The sequence below is a fragment of the Lonchura striata genome, chromosome 23 (assembly GCF_050655825.1).
Source record: "Lonchura striata isolate lonStrDom1 chromosome 23, ASM5065582v1, whole genome shotgun sequence".
NCBI lineage: Eukaryota > Metazoa > Chordata > Aves > Passeriformes > Estrildidae > Lonchura > Lonchura striata.
In genome coordinates, this window is record NC_140725.1 from 7,970,156 (window position 1) to 7,976,342 (window position 6,187).

Consider the following 6,187-nt stretch of genomic DNA (forward strand, 5'->3'; position numbering starts at 1 on the left):
ACTCCCAGAGCTGAGAGAGCTTTTTCCCCTACTGCAGGAATCCCTGAACAGCAGCAAATGCCCCAGGAGCAATTTTCCCTTCCACCTCCTGAATATTTTGAAAGCAGAAAGGCAAAGGGGGTGAATTTAAATGAAGGGAAGGAAAATTATCCCCCCAGCCAGCCCAGGCCCCTCCTGGCTCCGGCTTCCCACCCCTCCTGAGCCGTCCGACCAACAGGTGCCCAATTTGGAAAATTGCAGCAGCCCCAACAAAAATAAACCCAGCAGGGGACGAGCAGAGCTCTGCTGCAATTCCCGAGGCTGCCACGGACAGAGCCGGGGTGGGAGGAGGGGGAAAAATCCATTATCCAGCTCCTTGTGTGTATTCCAGAGCCTGGGAAGAGCTTGATTGCGGAGCCGGGCGAATCTGTCCCTTGCTCTGAGCGTTATCTGGATGGCTCCGATAATCTCTGCAGATAAACCAACAATTCTCCTCTGGCTGCGATTGTGGTGGCTGAACCCCCACCTGAGGTGACAATAATCCTTCCTTGAACCTCCGGCAGGGACCGGTGCTCCAAGGAGGGCTCGAGGGGCGGAAAACCTGACGGATATTCAATTATCAGCAAGGAAAGCTGAAAGGGAATGTTTATTTCTCGAGGAGCGATTCTCCATCAAAAGGTGACTGAGGAAAGGAGGGGGAGTTTTGCCACTGAGGAAATCCAGTCCATCGACGCAGAAATCACTTCTTTTTATACATTAATAAAACCCTAGAACAGCAACAAACCAGGAAATCTCACAGCGTTTGGACCTTTAAAGCAGCTGGGTTTGAAAATTGCACAGAAACTTTTGGGGAATTGTTCTTTATCTGAGGAGAGGAACATTCAGCTCCAGCTCCAGTGGAAATTAAACATCTGACCCAAGCAAGGTGTTGTTACAGCAGGAAAGGTCATGTCCTCGGGATAGGAAAAATCCTGTCCTTGGGATGGATGTGCCTCATGCCCCACCTGAGCCCCTTCGCAGCCTCCGGAAAGGCTGAACCTCTTCTTGGTGCCGGTTTCTCCACGGGCTGGAAGAGGATCCAGAGTCTGGAGAGTTCTTAGGGAACATCATTAACAGAATAAAAAATCATGGAATCATCAAATCATTGAGGTGGGAAAAGAGCTCCAAGGTCACTGAGTCCCAGCTGTGCCCAATCCCAGCCCAGAGCTCTGAGTGTCACCTCCAGGAATAACTTGGACACCTCCAGGGATGGGCACTCCAAACCCCCCTGGGCAGCCCCTGCCAAACCCTGCCCACTCTGTCCAAGAAGAAATTTTCCCCCAATATCCAAGAATGGGATTTTAAGAACTTCCAGGGCTCCTTTTCTGTTGTTGGGGTGAGGGGTTGGAGCTGGGGGGGAACAGGAAATGTTCCCTGCCAGACGGGGCTGGGCAGGGACACCTCTGCTGCTGGGGCTGGATTGATGGATATTCCCTTCTGGGAAAAGCCTTTGGGATTCTGGAGCTCAGCATCCCAGAAATGAGGTGGGAAAAGAGCTCCAAGGACATCGAGTCCCAGCTGATCCAACCTTGTCCCCAGCCCGGAGCTCCGAGTGCCACATCCAGGAATTCCTTGGACACCTCCAGGGATGGGCACTCCAACCCTCCCAGGGCAGTTCCAAGGCCTGAGCCCCTTTCCATGGGGAAATTCCTGCTGCTGCCACCCTGAGCCTGCCCTGGCCCAGCCTGAGGCCGTTCCCTCTCCTCCTGTCCCTGTTCCTGGAGCAGAGCCCGACCCCCCGGCTGTCCCCTCCTGTCAGGAGCTGTGAGAGCCACAAGGTCCCCCTGAGCCTCCTTTTCTCCAGGCAGGGATGTGCCAGGCTGTGAAATCCATGGAACTGAGAATTCCCGAGCTCTGTGGGGTGGATCTCAGGCTCTCCCATCTGTGACCATGCAGGGATGTCAGGGCGCTCTGTCCCCTGTCCCGCCTGTCCCACACCCCTGCAGCACCCACATCCCACCCTGGGCTCCTCATCCCCGATCCCTCTCTCCCGCTGCCCCTCGGCTCCAAGGGAAGCTCCCTGACACGTTTTGGGTGAGATTCCAAGGACTCGTCCTTTCCAGGCTGGGATCGCTCCTGCGGCCGCCTCCTTCCCCCTCTGCTGGTGAGGGGCTGCGCACACTGCTTCACCCTCCAGGCAGGAATATTCCCCTGGAAAAAGGGAAAAGCGTGTTTGAGAGCGGATTTTTAGGGCAGGGACTCATCCCAAATAAATCCCGCTGTAGAAATCCCAGGAGAGCAGCTTTCGGAAGAACAAAATCAAAGGAAGTGGAAAACCTGGATTTTGCTGGAGTCAGGAGGGATGGAACTTGAGCAATCTCTTCCAGTCACAATCGGTAATTGTGTCGTTAATTACCCATTGATTTAATGAGCTCGTGGTGTCACCACTTGACTCCCAGCGATTGTGTCACTGCCATTCCCGGGATCCGTGGCACCAGAGCCTCTCCACGAGGGGATTTGGCCTGGCCAGGGGTGGCTCCAGGCTGGAATCCCCTCACAATTCCCTGCAAACACAGGGCCCTGCAGCCTTGCCAAGGCTCATTAAGGCCCCTGGACAATTGGATATTTTTATCCGAGATAATTAAGTAATTATTGCGTGTAATGGAGAGAGGGTCAGTTGGACCCAGGCTGCTTCTATTTCCATTGTGGCAGGAAAAAGGAATATTTCCATGGATTTCCCCCTTCCCTTCCCTTCCCTTCCCTTCCCTTCCCTTCCCTTCCCTTCCCTTCCCTTCCCTTCCCTTCCCTTCCCTTCCCTTCCCTTCCCTTTTTCCCCTTTTTCCCCTTTTTCCCCTTTTTCCCCTTTTTCCCCTTTTTCCCCTTTTTCCCCTTTTTCCCCTTTTCCCCCTTTTCCCCCTTTTCCCCCCTTTTCCCCCTTTTCCCCCTTTTCCCCCTTTTCCCCCTTTTCCCCCCTTTTTCCCCTTTTTCCCCTCTTTTTTCCCCTTTTTCCCCTTTTTCCCCTTTCCCCCCTTTTTTTTCCCCTTTTCCCCCTTTTTCCCCTTTTTCCTTTTCCTCCCATTCAAATTCCATCCATTAATTTTTGCCCTCAGTCCATTTGGTGCCCAATTAACCTCGACAACACCAAAATCTCAGCGAAACAAAAGGAGCCGCAGGAGCCCCTGGGCTGGGGTTCCACTCCCAGGCTGCAGAACTCTGTCTCCCGCCGGGAATGTCGAATCCACCCCGGCACCCCCGGAGCTGGGCGGGATCCTCGGGCTGCTCCCGGGGGTCCCGGCACGGGGAGGATGCTCAGCCCCGGTTCCCGCTCCGGCCAAACCTCGGGAGCCTCCCCGGTGCTTTCCAGAGCCTGGATCTCCCTCTTGTGGCTGCACCTCGTGGATTCGGGATGGACATTCCGGGCTGGGAACCGCAGAGGTCTGGGGGAAGAGGGGCCGGATCTCCAGTGGGTGCTTGTGCCTTAATCCATGGAGAAGAGGCTTGGAATTATTTAAACTAAAATTCAAATTATTTTTATTTTTATTTTTATTTTTATTTTTATTTTTATTTTTATTTTTATTTTATTTTTTATTTTTTATTTTTTATTTTTATTTTTATTTTTATTTTTATTTTTATTTTTATTTTTATTTTTATGTTTATTTTTATTTTTATTTTTATTTTTATTTTTATTTTTATTTTTATTTTTATTTATTTTTATATTTTTATTTAATTCCAATTCTATTTTTAATTCTAATTTTCAAATTAATTTTTAGAGTTGTGGTTCTTATTTAAAAATTTCTTTCATTTTAAGTGTTTTAGTTCTTTAATTCTTTTAATTCTTTAATTCTTTGAATTCTTGTTTTTTCTCTACTGAAATTCTGCTCAGTTTCTGTCCTGCTGGATACAGCCCCTGGCACAGGGAATATCCAGGGACCCAAACTCGGGCTTTTTTGCATCATCCCCAATCCCACAGGCATTCCCTGCAGGAATGCAGAATGGCTTTTTGGGATCATCAAACAGCAGAGTTGGGAGGGAACATGCCCACGGAGGAGAAATCCAGGATATTCCCAAGAGAAGGGGAAAAGGGTGGGGGAAAGTGTAGCAAATACACCCAAATAATGGAAAAGAGTTATGAAATGTGAAGAATTAAACCAGAAATGCTGGCTCAGGTTATCCAGAACAGCTGTGGCTGCCCTGAATCCCCCTGGAAGTGTCCAAGGCCAGCTTGGATGGGATGATCCATAAATTCCCTCCCAGCCCAGCCCACTCTGGGGTCTCTCAGGGATTTCCAGGCCGGCCCCTCTGACATTGGTGGGATTCTGCTGCATCCCAGGAACACCTCCCAGCCCTGCTCTGGTTCCCATCCCACTGAAATTCCCACATTTCCTTTGCACCTCGAGCCGTTCCCTCAGATCCTTTCCCAGCCCCACTTTTCCCATTCCGGGTCTCAGCTGGGAGCGGCTCCCGAATGGGCCAGACATGGAAATTCCTTTATTTGGGAGCAGGGACCTGCCTGGTGCCACCCCCGGCCCTACATGGGGAGCCAGGATGGGAAAAGGACTGGGATCAGGATGGGGAAGGGGCCTGGATCAGGGGATTGGGAATGGGCCGGGATTGGGATGGGGAAGGGGCCAGATGGGGAAGGGGCTGGGATCAGCACCAGGAAGGGGCTGGGATTGGGAAGGGGCCGGGATTGGGATAGGGATCAGGATGGGGATGGGGATGGGAAGAGGGATCAGGATGGGGAATGGGATGTGGAAGGGGCCAGAATGGGGAAAGGGCTGGGATCAGGACCAGGAAGGGGCTGGGATTGGGAAGGGGCTGGGATTGGGATAGGGATCAGGATGGGGATGGGGATGGGAAGAGGGATCAGGATGGGGATGGGGATTGGGATAGGGATCAGGATGGGGAATGGAATGGGGAAGGGGCCAGAATGGGGAAAGGGCTGGGATCAGGACCAGGAAGGGGCTGGGATTGGGAAGGGGCTGGGATTGGGATAGGGATCAGGATGGGGATGGGGATGGGGAATGGGATGGGGATCAGGATCAGAATAGGGATGGGGATAGGGATGAAGGTGGGGATGGGGATGTGGATGGGGATGGGGATGGGGATCAGGATCGGAATAGGGATGGGGATGGGGATGAAGGTGGGGATGGGGATGGGGATAGGAATGGGGATAGGGATTGGGAAGGGGAAGGGGAAGGGGATGGGGATGGGGATGGGGATGGGAATAGGGATGGGGATAGGGATCAGGAAGGGACCGGGATCCTGGTTTCCCCCACAATCACATTCCGGTCTCTGGGACGAGCCGGGAGCGTTGCCAGGGTGACGCTCCTGGTTGCCATGGCTCTGTCACTGTCACCCCCTCCCGCTGCCACCTCCTCCCGAATGTCCCTTTGATGACCGGGACATCAGTGGGATGCTGGAATTTCGGCCCTGGATGGGATCTGTGGGACACAAACCAGGAATTCCCAATTCCTGAGGGTTTTTCCCTCCCAGGCTCCCCCTGCCTGGGGCTCTCTGGTGGCACCACGGGTGGGTTTGGCCCCGGTCACCTCCAGTTCCTTCCAGGCACTTCCAGAACGGAGAAATTTGGGATAATCTTGGATATCTTTGGCTGAAAACGTGGTTCGGTGGATGATGGCCCTGCTCAGAGAATTAGAGAACCAGGGAATCAGAGAAAAAAAATATAGAATCATAGAATCATAAAAACATAGAATCAAACTTATGGAACCATAGAATTATGGAATTATAGAATTAGAGAATCATGGAATTATAGGATCACAGAATCACGGAATAATGGAATTATAGAATCTGAGAATAATGAAATTATAAAATTATAGAATCAGAATTACAGAATCATGGAATTACACAATCCCAGAATTATAGAATTACAGAATCATAGAATCACAGAATTACAGACTTGATAGAAGAACTAAAATTTCTTTTATTCCATGGACAAGCCCAAACAATTTTAAAAAATTCAAATCCCAAATTCAGTAATTTTAGGGCATTACAAGACTAAACAGAACAAGGGATCTCCTTGGCTCCACAGAATAGAAACCTTTCATTAAGGATAAGTCTTTTAATCCCTATAAAATAATTAAATTAATAATGTAATTATTAAAAAGTGTTTGTGGGGTGCTTTTGAGAGGACCAAACCCTGGTTTAAAAGAAATGAGCACTTTCCATCCTGCTGTGGGTTGTTAAAAACACAAAAAGCAAATGGAAA